The sequence below is a fragment of the Atta colombica genome, unplaced genomic scaffold (assembly GCF_001594045.1).
Source record: "Atta colombica isolate Treedump-2 unplaced genomic scaffold, Acol1.0 scaffold70, whole genome shotgun sequence".
NCBI classification, from domain to species: Eukaryota; Metazoa; Arthropoda; class Insecta; order Hymenoptera; family Formicidae; genus Atta; species Atta colombica.
In genome coordinates, this window is record NW_017259562.1 from 391,841 (window position 1) to 407,904 (window position 16,064).

The 16,064-nt window shown below is 32.4% G+C and overlaps 1 pseudogene; it reads right to left on the reverse strand.

Moving 5' to 3' along the window:
- Positions 1-11,625: 11,625 nt before the first annotated feature.
- LOC108692422 lies at positions 11,626-15,607 on the reverse strand (annotated as a pseudogene).
- Between the last annotated feature and the right edge of the window lie 457 nt (positions 15,608-16,064).

Here is a 16,064-nt window from a genome sequence, read left to right on the forward strand (position 1 = left end):
ATAGCTTGTTGTTCTATTAGCCTCGAATTATTTTTATTTTGTTGTTGATAATTAACATGATTGATTCATGACTGAGTTGTTGAACTCTCAATAATTGTTCTACATGATATCTAATTTTTAAAATTAGATCCGTTTCAGAATTTAATAACGTTCAAAACGTCAAATTTTCCGTATCATAACGCCAAGTTTTCCGTATCATGTGTAAATATCTATTGTTTCTTATTAATTCCTCAATGTTTCCATTATTTGATTCTGCATTCAAAATATTTTCCTTTCGTTACGATTAAATGAAAATATAGATTCGGCTTTTTTATGCAAATTTTCTCTTGATAATAAATCTGAATCATCAAATGATTTAAAATAACAATGTTTTATTTTTGCATTCTGAATATTACTTTAGTTGTGTTTGTTTTTGCTGTCACTTGATCTATAAAATATTGGTAAAAATTTTTTGGCTTCCAAGTTGACACTATTTTCTCGTTCACAACAAAATTTTGCATTTTTGTTGAAAAACTTCGTTTATCTCCTATTAAATCACGGAGATGGATTTTAATAAAATTGTCAATTCTTTGTAGAAGTGAATAATTTTTAAATACTTCATTTTTTTATATCATTGAAGATTCTCTCACAATAGCTTGTGGTTGGATGACTTGTATAAAAAGATATACACACTGTCCAGAATGGAAATTCTTTTTCAAGTTGTAACAATCGATCGAATTTAAATAACAATAGTTATTAATGATATCTTCCTGAATTATTGATTGCACTAAAATTTTTATATTTTCAAAAAATTCATTGATTCTAATATTGTCATTGTTTATGTCGTATGCGTTATCATTTAAGATCATTTGCAATAATTATCTATATCAGTAGGACGCTCTTTTATTAATATCTCCAACCTTTTTCATGATTGTGTAGCTGTTTTTATTTGTTGTTCTAACCCATTTTATATTTACAGTTGAATCTTCATAATATTGAAGGACAACAATACAAGTAATATATTTCAACAAAATTCTTATAAATTTGATCTATCATTAAAGCGATGTATCAAATTTAGAAGTCACATACAGGATTTTTAAAGTAGGTCATCGAACCAATCATATGAATTAGATGTGCAATGTCAATTCTTACATGTTGATATCCATTCTCTTGAAACATATTCTATAGCATTGAAACAAGTTTCAACATATTTTTTTATAGTAATATCATTGAAAGCTTTTGAACAAGCCTATAATAACATTGCTCTGGAATAGTTAACGATCACTTGGATCGGCTTACGGAATTTGACCATGCGTAACCACAATTTCAACCAGCGTTCAATTATCTTTGTTTCTTGTGATTCAGTTAATAATTGATATACTGCTAAAGACATATTGTCAAAATGGTAATTACGTATAGAAAAATGAGCTGATTTTGTTTCCAATAATCTTTTTAATTTTCTAACAACATGCCGGTTGCATCAATGCTAATAGAAGAACAATTTTTATGCATATTGTGATATTGATTGTAAACATTGATTTGTTCACCAGTGCCATAACACACTTTGAATGGCATATAATACTTACCAGAGCAATAGCACCTTTATAAGGATTTTCAAAATTTAAACGATAAATTGCCTGTATAACATCCTCGTGTCCTTTATTTTTTTGGAACCTAAATCATCATCAATTGCTTCTTTTTTAGCATGTCGAAGTTACATCCAATGAAGGTATTATTGGTACATCAACATCTCCAAGATACAAATCTTCTTTCACTATTCTTTTTCGCAGATTTGAGCATTTTTCTGTAATTGCTGCTTTGCCTACTTGTTTTCGCTTTTTTTCATTTAAAGGACACTGCAGAATTTCATGAATTTGATTCCTCTAGAATCCCGGGTTTTCACATGTACCTAAAGTTCACCTTAGTTAACCGATAGTTCCGTTTCAACAATGCCTTTGAAGATATTGTTACATTTTTTATCTCTGTATTTTCCGACTATTCTAATATAATATTTGTTTTGAGAGGATTTATATCGTCTCTCACAAATGTGTATGCACAAAGGCAAATGATGTTGCAAAACATCAGCAATGACATTTGTCCATATTCATAATCTTAATATATACTTGGTCTCTTGTTTCCCGTTTCAAGTGGTTTAATTTGTTCCCATTCATTTGAATTCAATAGTAAATCAAATGAAGTATAATTGTTTCCACAAGTAGAATCAAATGAGACATCATCGATATTAACTGATTAATTTACTTCATTGCTTTCAATGGAAATTGTTCATAGATGGATCTAGCATGCTAAAATCTATTTCTTTTCTTGCGAGAGACAGTATTTTTCATTTATTAATGTTTATTTAATGTTAATCCAGTTATGAGTACTCCATGCATGTTGACATTTTTTACTCATTTCCTTCCAAATTTCCGAGTAATGAGATAATTTATGGCCAAAGAATTCGTCATTTCCGAGAATTCCAATAAAATTGCTATTGCATCGTCAATAGTTAATTTATTTTTTTTCTTGGCATTCTAATAACATATGAAGAAACTTTATATTTAAGAACTGTATATTATATGTGCAAACACATACATATATACACATACATATATATAATAAGACAGCTTTATTGAAATGAAAAACAAAAAACTTTCTAAAACTTCAATAAAATATTGTATACCTATACAACAATCAATGTTTCTTTTTGATAAAATTATGTTTTTCATTCATGATTTTATATAACAGGTAAATTTTTTGGCGCCTTCTTGATTCGAGCATTTGAAATTTTCAGAACAGTATGATAAATAAAAATTATTTATAAAAATTATTATAAAAAAATAAAATATAAGGAATTAAGAAAAAAATTACAAAAAATTTATATCATGAACTGAAAAAAATTTCCATTTAATATACGCATACATCTAACTTTACTGAAAAAATGTTTAATAAAAATTTTTTACCATAAAAGAAATCATATACCTACTTATTGTAGCAAGTTGCAAAACAAGACAAAGATTAAATTACATTATAGTATCTGATATATGTATGTGATGAATAATGTAGAAAAATTATGTAATTTAAAAAATATGTAAAATAAAATAATACAAGTTGAGATTAGGATAGATAGGAGGTTAAATAAAAATTCGAATAATTTTTCTTAAAAAATAATTACGAAGTAATGCTGATTAAAGAACATTGAGAACTTTTCATAATAGGAAATTTTCCAAAACGAGATACAGATTATGTCATATTACAGTAAATAAGAATGCAAAGAATGTAATTGTGATTATTCAAAAAAATCTGTAAAAAAATTAAGTGAGATAAGACATACATGTATACATACGTTTTAATAAAGTAATTACCAAGTAAATAGTTACTGATAAATTGTACAAGATCGAGGACTTTTTATAATGTTTCTGTGCGATACGCTCCAAGATATTATAATAAGCACTGCCTGTAGATAGATCCTTGCATAGTTTCAACAATTTAATAACATTAATAAATTTCGAGCGACGTATTATGAGTAATTGTCACATGTTATAATGCAATGACGTGTTAGTAAAGCTTTGCAATTGTTGTAAGATTCTTTAATGCAATTGTTTATATATTTACATTTGGCAAGAATTAAGTGAAGGCAAGAATCAATCCTCTCTCATGTTAAAGAATCTTACAACAATTTTAAAGTTACTCTTTCCACTCAATAGAGCAATTTTGTTATAAATGATATGATCGGAAAAGAATCAGGGCCTATATTCTGTAATTGTTTTACCACATATTAAGTAAGTTTTATATCTACAGTTGTTGTTGCGCAGCTTTTTCACCATATAAAATATCCGCGCAACGATATCTGTCGGTAGACTTCTTCTTTTTCTTCTTCTTCTTTGGAGTAAATGACGCTCGCCGATGAATTAATGGCGATTCCGGCCACAGTCAAGGGCAGAGTCTATTTGTCTGAAACAGAGGCAGGTGGAGTGCCGCCTGCCGAGAGACGGGAAGAAGGTTCCAGCCGTCCCTGTACACACGTAACAAAGAATTACAGAACGCGCGGCTATGTTCAAGTTTAACGATTTGAGATAGGCGCAGATGAGGCGACACAGGGTAAGCGGAAGGTTGATGAGCATATGATGAATATTGATAAGAGAAAGAGAGAATCTTTTCTTAAGATAGATGCACGGAGTTTACAAGATTTGTCAATACATAGCGAGCAATAAAGATTATGATTGATGTTTTATCTAGGATCATCGCAGGGATATTCAGGAAAAGCGACAATGTTCTTTCGGTATAAATTGTAGGCCAGGTTGTAATGGCTTGACCGAATCCTGGAAATCGTAGTGATCTCTTCCCTTTCCCTTTTGAAAAATTCATTATAAAACCAGCGTCTGAAAGAGTTGTCCTTGTAGTATATATCGTAAATCTGTCCTTTACACGTTGCTGCATGATCTAGGTAGCATAAATGTAAATTTGGATCTCAACACATCTTTGGCGAATACCTGAAAGTCCTGGTATGAACTTTCTACTCTAAACTTCGGGTGACAGCAGTGAAGGGCGGCCGAAGTGGCGAGCGCGTCAACTCTCTCGTATATTCTTTTATGACCAGGAGTCCATAATAGATGGACAGAGCGACCATGGGAGGCCAAGCGATAGATTAGATTTAATTTCGCAGATGAGATAGTTGACATTCTTGTGACTAAAGATGGCTCTAAGAACGCTCTAAGAGTCCGAGCCGATAGTGACTTCATTATAGCCAATGGCATCGAATTCAAGAATGATCGAGGTCTCGACTGAGAAAACTGAGACTTCGGAGGCAATGTGTGTTGAATACATAGGTTGAGCTCCGCTGAAAAGACGCTAGCCGCCACCGAGGCGCCATCCCCAGATTTCCGTCCGTAAATAGAAAAGAACCCAGCTCAGTACTTATAAGATAATTCTGCAAAATTGCCTCAACGTTACTGCAATCCTTAGTCAATACAGAGTGTGTTCTCTTTTTACTGGCAGTACAACCATCATGAAGTCACAACAGTGCACTGCCGTTCCAAAATTATGATACTGCTAGCACTATTGTAACGTCATATTTCGAACGACTTTGCAGTAGACTTAGACAGTGTAAAAAAAAAGATATGGATAATGTCACTAAATTGGATAATGGATAATGTCAATAAAATGTCACTAAATTGTCAATAAATTTTGAACGAAAACAGCAGCGATAGTTCTTCCGAAAAAGATGAACTAATTATGGGATCACCAATTTGGTATAAATGATATGATCGGAAAAGAACCTGTATTCTGTAACTGTTTTACAGATTATGTAAGTTTTTTAAGCTCGTGTTAAAAATTACATGAACACAGTTAATAAATATTTATATGTTATATGGAATTTAAGTCATTTTCGGTAAAATGAATATATGTGCATCTTCTATAGTTAAATATAATATATATATATATTTTTTTTTATTTCCTGGATCGAATGTTTCGACGCGTTGTGCTTCTTTAAGCGATACCTGTAATTGCCTCACATCGAAAGCCGCAGTAGTCGCAATGGCAATATAGCTGTCATTTATGATATCATTAAGAGAATTAGATGCAGCTGTCGCAGCATGCTGTGTAGTAATAGCGAAACAATTTTTTAGTACTGCCAGTAGTAGTATAATCGGTATCGAAACAAATTCATTGAGTCAAAATGCTGTGTAAAAGATGAACTTTCGAGACTGTAAGCAGATTACCGGACGACGGGATCTATGCATGTATTTCTTCGAGCATTTTGTAGCACGTAATGTCTTAAACAAGAAACAGAGACGAGGGCTTGTCTTCTCTTAACAGATAAGTTAGCGGTCATTTCCAAGTAATTGAGACTATTCAAGACTGAGGTGTGCTTCGGTGACAGGCATCTGATTATGAATCTAGAAAGAAGGAAGGAGAACCTCAGATCCAATGGCGCTTCCTTAATTTCGACCATGAGTATGTTAATATTCATTGGAGTAGATTGTTTGAATTCAAATGTTGTACACAAATTTCAATTAACCAGGCACTCAAGTTGATTAAATTCGCGCTGATTATCCCTAAGCCTGAATACATGGCATCCGTACTCTATAGCTGAATGAAAAACAGTTTTATACAGATTGAGTAGAGTTTGGAGTGCAAGTCCCATTTAGTGCCTGCCAAGACGGAGATGATGTTGATTATCAGTCTGCTCTTGCTTATCAGTTGAGGTGATTCTTCTCTTTAAGTTTGAAGTCGAGGTATACACCAAGGAAGACAATTGAAAACATCTTGTGAATAATAGTTCCATTAATAGTAACAGAAAGATCCGAGAAGTCTCTCTTCTAGGTGAACAACATTCACCGTGATTTAGGCAAGGACAGACTCAGGTCATTGCGCTCTAGATAGTGGCAGATATTTTTCAATGAAGTCTCCACCGAATAAGTAATCACTTCAATATTTTTCTTCGTTGAGAAGTCAGCGTACTGCAGTATAAGAATATCCTCATGCAAGCAGTCGCCTAAGTAGTTCAGAGCAGTATAAATTGAAGAATAGAAGGCTAAGAGCCCTATGGGTCTCTAAAGAAATTGAACGGATTCTGTATGCAGCCATCATAAACAAATGAAATGTGATTCAAAAAGGAGGTTGCTAATAAATTTTCTTATCTTGGCTGGGAATCTAACCCTGAGCAAGTCGTTCCAAAATAGATGATATCACGTTGTCAAAGCATTTTCTATGTCTAAAAAAACACATATGGTGTTAGATCCCTCAATGAATCCACCTTGAATATAGTTGGTGAGAGCAACAAAACTATTTGCGCAAGAGCTGTTGGAGTCGAGTTGTGTGGAGAGCAGGAGCACCTTATTCTCAACAAACCATTTGATTCTCCAATATCTTTTCTAATACCTTGAGAAGGAAGAATGTCAGTGAGCTTAAGACTTTTTCCGCCGTTTTTGGGGATGAAGACAACCACTGTAGCCAGTCTGGGAATGCATCTTCATTGAACAGCTGATTGTAGATGCTTAGGAACTCTTCCAAACAGGGAGAAAATGTTTAATTATGGAGTAGTCTATTTGGTCAAGTCCTGAGGCCAACCCTAACCTAACTGTCGCAATTGACTGTTGCAATTCCTTCATGAAGATCGAACCAACATTCGCATATTTTTTTATCGCATTATAATCTTGATCTGTGAGTTGTATGCTCTTTAGACGATGGAGGATCCTCGCTGCACGAAGAGGAGACTGTCGATAGGCGTATTAAAGGACAGTTACGGAATCGTACTTTAGGAATACCGAAATACTAGAGAGATTGGAGTACAAAAGAGGTCGAACTAGACTTTGAAAAGTGTGGACAAAATCAAGTTTTTGAATTGAATTGATATTGATGGTGCTTGATAGATGGCGTTCGAATCGCAAAACTCCTCTCATATACGCTTACGCACACATAACCGAACACATATAATCTAAGAATAGAAACGTTATTCTTTGACATGCTCTGACAGTAATAGGAAGACATAAATTGTCATTAAAACTGCATGAAAAATGGAGCATACTTCATATAAAATTGGTATAAACTACAAGTTGTGAAAATGGTGTAGTTAAAGTCATTAGATTAATAAAGTACCGTGAATTATCGCTATTTTGGCTCTCGATGGTGTTATTGTGCTCCGCACAATAAAGGGAATAGGGAAAAGAAAACAGAGAATAAGAATTTCAACCTATCAGAAATAATATATTGGAATATACAATTTCCTTTTATTATATGGAATCTCTTATTCATAACTTCAGCTTCTTTCAACTGTGATTTTTGCAATTTTCAACACAGCAACCGGGCATTTTTGATAACAGAATCAGGTTTTTCTTTTTCTAGATTTCTGTATGGAGGTTAGGAATAGCATTTCGACGCACTTTTGCGACTAAATGTTAAGAGTCTGAGCACAAGAATTGTCATAACACTTACTTAGAGACTTAAGTTGTAGATGTAAGTAACGCACAAGCTTTGGTGTATGATGTACGATTTATTGCCATTTCTTGGAGACATGGTAATAAGTTGTACGTCATACATGAAAACTTATGCGTTACTTACGTCTATAATTTAAGTCTAAGTATTACGACAATTCTTGTGCTCAGACCCTAACAGAATTTCCGTGACTGTAGCGTCTGAATCTATATTTCGATCAAATACATGACATTTAAATATTTAATTTAAAATGTCCGGAAGACTCATAAATATTTTTAATGGTACTGCATAACTCTTCTTACTAAATACAAACGATTTAAAATAGTAATTTTTACCGGAAGTTTTGTCTGGTCATAATATTCGAATCATAAGGGGTATTTCAAACAGTTAAAACTTGCCTTAAGAGTCGACAGGAGAAACTCTAGTCGAAAATGAATATTTTTACATCGAAATTACGGCTAAAAATACTGGATAGATCACCAGAACTGCTCGTTTTGCTACAGTTGATATGACAGTACAGTTGATTGACAGTAATTCATTTCAATATTTCATTTTGTTTCTTTGGATTATTCATTTATTTTAATTTTATTTTTATTCTTTTCTTTCTTTCTTTTTCCCTTTTGAGTTCCCATGTACAAGAAAATAAAAACATTGCAATCCGTTCACGCTATAATTTCAATCTGTCGCCGTCGATAATTGCTCGCCCTTGTCAACCGGTCGTTCGTGTCCACCCGCTAATATTATCATCGTCCGAAGAAAATCAGGCCAAACCCTCTCAGATCTACGTTCTCTCTTTTTTATTCGTTCGCTATCCTCTCTGTAACTTCTCCCTTCTGCCATACGAGAATTGCTCCGTAAGTTTTGAGCGTAACAATGAAAAAGCAGTTATGTTTAATTAAAAATGGCTTTATTGTTTTTCAATATTCTCCTAGATGATCAATACTTTTGCATGCGTTTGAACCAATTTTCGTAGCACTTTTTCCACTCCGATTGAGGTACCTCTCAAATGTGGTTTTTAAACGCAGTAACGGCTTCTTCTGGCGTCGAAAATCGTTGTCCACGCAGCTTGTTCTTCATATAAGGAAACAAAAAGAAGTTATTGGGTGCTAAATCAGGACTATACGGCGGATGACCCATCAATTCGATCGACATTTTGGCCGGTCAAACAGTTGTTTGGCGAGATGAGTGAGAGCTCGCATTATCTTGATGAAGAACTAATCTTCGTCGGGGCTGCTTTTTCCGTATTTGACCAAACACTTCTGGCAAACAAATATGTACCATTCAGAATTAATTATCCTACCTTGCTCGAGAGGCACCGTTGCAACATGTCCGGTTATTTAAAAAAAACAGGCGACCATTTGCTTCGAAGTGCTTCGTCCTCGAACAACTTTCGTTGGATTTGGCTCGTTTTGGAAGACCCATAGTGGATTGCTGTTTAATTTCAGGCTCATATGCATAGATCCAAGATTCATCACCTGTGTAGATGTTATACACAGCATTTGAAATACCGCGATTGTATTTTTTGATCATTTCTTTGCACCAATTGACACGATTCTTTTTTTAGGCGATTGTCAAATTATGCGGGATCCAACGCGAACAAATCTTTTTGACAGTCAGTTCTTCATGCAATATCTGATTGATTCCTCTTATATTAATGCCCAAAGATGACTGAATCTCACGATATGTAACATGACGATCTTGCTTTATCAGCTTATCTTGCTTATTCGCGCACGGCATGTTTTCCGGCACAAAAGCCGACTTTGGACTTCTCGAGATTCGTCCGCAAGCGAATGGCGTCCACGATTGAACTCGTTGTACCAGCGTTTTACAGTGGCAATGGATGGGGCTTTATCGCCAAAAGTCGAAGTAAGTTGATCGAAGCACTCTTGCCTTGATAATCCACGTTGAAAGTCATAAAAAAATCATCGCTTTAAAATTTTCACGAGTTAATTTTTTGTCGACACAAAATTTTCAAATCAATGTAAACAATACAAGTCGCAATCATGTGACTTTGCGTTCTGAAGATAGCAACCGTTAAAATTGTCAATCTTTCGAATGGAATGGTCAGATGGCGCTCGGTAACACTAAATGTTGCCGAAGCTCAAAACTTACGGAGCAACCCTCGTACACACGCACGCACGCATAAAAACACATACCTAATCAAAACGAAAATCAAAGAAATCGTATAACAAAAATGTATTGCTAAATATTTTTTTTATTATATTACTATTAAATTTAACCCTTTGTTAATTTGAGAAACTTCTCCTTGTATTTATTGTAAGCTCTCCTGCAGTTGCACTTCGCCCTCTCCCCGGTCACTTGGATTAAGTTCCATGACCGAAAGGGCATACCGGCACATCTGGCGTTAAAGTGCGCCCTCTCGGCACACTGATTCAGTTTGGGCACTTTAAATAAAAAGTACGTATTCGTGTGTCCATGGAGCAAGTTTGTAGTTGGAGTTGAGATTTCCGCTTCGTCCTCTATTCGATTTCGTTAAGAGTTTCAGGACGAAGCGAAGTGCCTCCCGATTTGCGTCAGTCCTTCCCCACGGCTTCTTTGCGGTCCGAAGCCTGGACATCAAATCGATCTAATAATTCGGTTCCTGTTGCGTTCACTCCCCTCAACTCTATGCATGCGGAGCTTGAATGTAACATATATGTAACATGGAAAATAAATAAACATAAAAGTATTTTCAAAATTTATTGTGCTATAAGTGGTAATTGAATATTAATTAATCCTCCAGCCACAATGATTATATCTTCTATCACATCTAATAATTCATGATGGATTGAAGAATGAGACTTCAGAATATTAAATTCTCTTATTTTTCTAATGACTCTTTCTATGTGAATTCTTAAGCTAGCGAAACGAGTTTCTTCATCCTTTGTTAATTTTAAATTACTCGATATACATTACTCGGTCAAATAAGAATACATCCTTTCCTTCTTAAAGATGTTCAATATTCTTAAGTCTCGAGCTATGACCGCACAGTTTTCCAGCTTATTTAAATATTGACTTTATTCAATGATAATAGCATCGGACGTTCTTCCACAAAAACCTTCTGATATGAAATTAATCAAATCATCCGCTGACATAGATATTAAGTAGACATAGATATTAAGATTTTAATCTTTTTTTTTGTATTCAGACCAAGTTACACTTTGATTCATCACCCAAGCTTCTGAATCTCAATTTTTAAACAATCAATTAACATGACCGTATCGAGCACAGAATGGTAACGGTAAATTTATTTTTAAAGACTGTTTTGAAGGTCAAACTATTAATTGTTTTAAATAATGTGCTAAAATAGGAAGAGTTCTTCGAAAAACAGCACTTGCATTACTAGCACTAATTCCAAATTGCCAAATGCAAAAGTATCATTTAATTTAATTTTATAAAGTGTTAAGCAAATTTCTTTTGTTGTAATTCCTGTTTTTTGATTTAATAATTTTATTAAAAAGAAAGCATCATTCGGAATATTCAAATACATTTTTGGTTTATTTGTAATAAGTGTCATTTTTAAATTACATACATATTTTGTTTTCTATTCATTATCTCTTTGTTTGTTTCTTCGGATGGTAAGTATTCATCATCGTCGTTAAGTGTATCATCAAGATTATTTATTATAGTAGTACTGGTTGTCGATGAAGATTGTACCATTTTTTGCTTCTGTTGAATCATATATTTCTGTTCTGTTGCACAACAAATATCTCACATAACAGTTACATTTTGTACGTATTTGCTACGCATTATTTTTCGAACTTTAATTTTGCTTGAATGCCGACGTCCTTGATTTTAGAGATACATTATTCAACTTTCGGTTGTTATCTTCAATTTATTATCTACAAGTTCATTATAAATATTGTTCAATATTATATTGTTCAATATTATATTGTTCAATATTATATAATTCAACTATATGTAAAATATAATTATCAATCTATAATTACCAATATTGACGTCTGGTTCTTCAGTAACAGGTTCATCTATTATGTGTCCACAAGCCTTATCAATCGATTTAGTCTGTAGATTTCATTCAAACTTTCTATTTTCTGACACTTTAGAATTCCTGAACGTTCATGTTTTAAATGGCAATATTATCTGTCAGGTTGACAGTCAAACATAGCCAATACTCCTTTTCTTAATCGTACAGATCTAGACCAAGCCGTACTCTCATATATCTTCTTACAACTAAAACGAATTGTGAATTATGTTTTGCTAGCTAATTTTAAAAATAATATTTAAACTTATGTTAAAATGATCTTCATAGCAAAATTCAATGATATAGACAAAGCATCGTCGCGTCTTGCGATCTCGAATCATTTTTTCTTCGTATTTCCTTTTGACACCAATACAAATATCTTTGAAAGCGTGAAAATAGTCGTACTTTTACATAAGAGAACAAAGCACTACTTGTAACAACGGTTTTTTCGTTGTCTTTTGCATGTTTTCATTTTTAAATGTTTGTAAGGCAGCTGTCAAATCTATACCGAATTATGACGTCACATCGTTGCGTGCGAAAATAACTGCGTTTAACATGTTTGTAATTTTTAATATAATTTTTAATATAATAAAAATAACACATTTAATTATTTTTAATGCATATTGTGATTGTAATAATTGTTTTTAGTATTTCAACTTTCAAAGTTAAGTTTTAAAGCGAAAATTTAAAAATCGTGGAGGATCGTATTTCGCACCCTGAGACTAATTACGGTCAAATTTAGTCTATAGTTAACGCTAAAAAGTTCGTTTCTTTCTAGCATTGGCAGATCACGATTAAGCTTGATCAGCATTGATGAAACTGGCTTTTAAAAACACAAATTCGTTGCTAATGCAAAGAATTTGTGTATTTAAAGCAATGGATTTTTGTTTTTAAAGTAGTGAATTTATGTTTTTAAAACAATGGATTTGTTTGTAAAGCAGTGATTAAAGCAGTGAAGTTGTATAAAGCAGAACGTACATAGCGCTATATTGAGTCGGGATGATAGATATATTAACCTTTAAAGTCTCCAATTTTAACGCTTAATAATTCGATTCACAAAGCCGACCGCGTTTTTTGCCAGATTCATTCGTTTTGAGTAAAAACGCGTCGAATGAGTATAATTTTATTAAGATTTTATTCTAAATAATATTTATGTGAATAATTAAATTAAACATGCATCATATAACAATGGTTTAATAATATAAATTAAAAATAAATGTTTAGAAAGGCTATGAATCAAATAACAACAAAATAAATACAATACTATTTTGATCAAAAAGTTCCCGGAATTCATTCAGAAAATTCAAAGTTTTATTCATCAAAAGTATTGTCCCCTTCAAAATACTCCCCATCGACTGCAACGTACTTATGCCAGCGCTTGATCCAGCTCTCGAAACATTCCTGAAACTCTATTGTATAGCCATCAGAGCCGTCTTCGATTTTTCCATTACCTCCTTTCGGTTATTAAAACGCGTTCCCCGTAATAGTTTTTTCATGCCACTCATAAACGGCTGTTTTCTTTAGAGTATCACTGCCGAAACAGTTTCCCAACATTTCCAAGGTTTTCACACCAATGTTTAACGCAAAATTTAATACAAGCTCGTTGTTGAAAATTCAACTCCATTTTTAAAACTGTAAAAAATCGAAAATACGTGCAGAGGTAGATGTACTCAAGACGGCGTACTTTTACAAATGTCAAGCTACGGTGATAAAATTTGATGGGAATGTCAATGATAGATATGGCAATCTAACCAAAAAAAACAGAACTCAAATCAGTTAACTCAGAGCATCATCTGGTGATAATTCCGGGAACTTTTTGATCAAGGTGGTATATGTAAATAATATGTAAATACAAGAAACAAATATAATTATGATCTAACGCAAATAATAAATATATGTCGTTTCGATCTCGATTGGGTCATCTTCAGTGTTACATATAAACATAATTAAAATAGAACAGATAAATCAAATTAATATACTTAAATAAACGGATTAACTAATAAAATAATAACAATATAAATGGCTATCGGTAGAAATGCATTCTGTCATCGTGAATCCGACGCATTACATCCGCAACGATATAGCAAAAACATAAATTTGACATAAATAAAAATATGGGCTCTCCAACGGTCATCACGAACCATCTGTATTGAATGCAACCATAATTTTGATTGGAATAATGTAAAAATCCTTGATAAGGAACCTTCCTACAAAAAAGGTTGATATCTGAGATAGTTCATATCAAAAAGCAAAGCCAGGGTTTAAACAAGCAGAGTGAACCTGATTGTTACACGATTCCTATCTCTCATACAACCTTTGTCCCTTTCTTAGCTATTCTTCTTTTTTTCTTCTTGTTTCTCTTTCCTATTTCCATCCTCTACTTTCTTAACGATTCCTTCCCCTACGGTTTCTTCACTCTGTTTATCGCAGCCAGACGCTTTCGCCAATTTTTTCGCAATACAGTTTCCGAATTTTTATACTATTTTGTCAAGGATAATTTCAACGTGGAATTATCCTTGACAGAAGAAATTTTGTATTAATACTTTTTTTGGAGATCTTTTTATCATTAAACATCGCAACATTGTAAATTTAAGGTTAACTTTGACTACAAGTTTTAATTTATACATGTAGTAATCTATAGATTTTCTTTATTATACATTCTGTATCTTTGTACTTAATGTTCTGGAGTTTTTCTTTGCTTTAAATACTGTATTGGTAATTTTTGTTTCCATTATTTTTTAACGAGAATTATTGTATTTACGATGCTTAATTATGCTAAATAATTTTGCACATTTTGACACCAATATGGAATTTTATTATTTTGACATCTAACATTTACTCTATCGTTGCGGATGTAATATCGGATTCACGATGACAGGATGCGTTTCTACTGATGGCCATTTATAATATATTGTATTATTTTATTAGTTGACCCGATATTAAGTATACTTAGTAGACTCTTATTTAAGTATATTAATTTTGTTTATCTGTTCTATTTTAATTATGTTTATATGTAACACTGAAGATGATCCAATCGAACTCGAAACGACGTATATTATTATTTGCGTTAGATCATGATAATTATATTTGTTTCTTATATTTACATGTTTACTTTGTTATTATTTGGTTCATAGCCTTTCTAATTATTTATTTTTAATTTAAATTAAACATGTTGAACTTTAAATTCTAAAATAAATAACATATAGTGATACATAGCAGAATCTATTGCCTCTTTCTTACAGATTACAAAGTTAAGTTCAATTTTTCTTGATGCTAAAAAATGCGCATTTCAGCGTTGCAAAAGGGATCCTAATATGTAGAAAGATAATGCCAGAACATTCAAACTATCAAAACACTAAATATCATTTTATCTATCGAATGTTTTAGCTCTCAGAGTCTCATGTTTTATATCTCAGAATTCTACAATTTCAAGAATCTTTATGATTCGCTGAATTGCATTTAGTATTCAATTTTTTCAATTTTTAATTTAGACGATCTAACTTTAATCAGTTGTAAAGTGAATATGAAGTATGTATACATCTTTTCTACATTGAATTCACTGTATCAATATATTGTGAATTTGAGAAGAAGTGTATGGTATAATAGATTCATTCAATTATTATGTGACTTTTGAATTTGACTAACATCAAGTTTCGATATGAAGCTGTTTATATCTAGGCCATCTCCTGCCGTAACTCCTCTTGCCAACATGCTAGTACAACATGCACTTTTTATATTTTAATTTGTGAACATCTTGTATAGTTACTGATAATATTTTTTAATTCATTATTTAATATTGAAAATGATCTGATAGAGATCGAAACAAAAGAGATCTGTACAAAATTTAGATTGTTGATAAAAATAGTTTTACTCATAATAACTTGAGTGGTTCATTTATTTATTTAATTATTTGAATCGTTATTCTTTATTAAATTAAAAAAATTTTTTATTGAATTAAAAAAATTTTTTGTTTAAATTAGCGTGTTCCTGTTCGATCATTCTGTTTATATTATATTGCATTGTCTCTATTTTATACAGAGATAAAAATGACATTTCCACTATTAATACCATAATTACCATTCCTGTAAGTCGATACAATGACTAGTAACAAGATTAACTAGAAATTATTGCGTAGAAAAACAAGAATAGAATTATATTAGGTGTATAA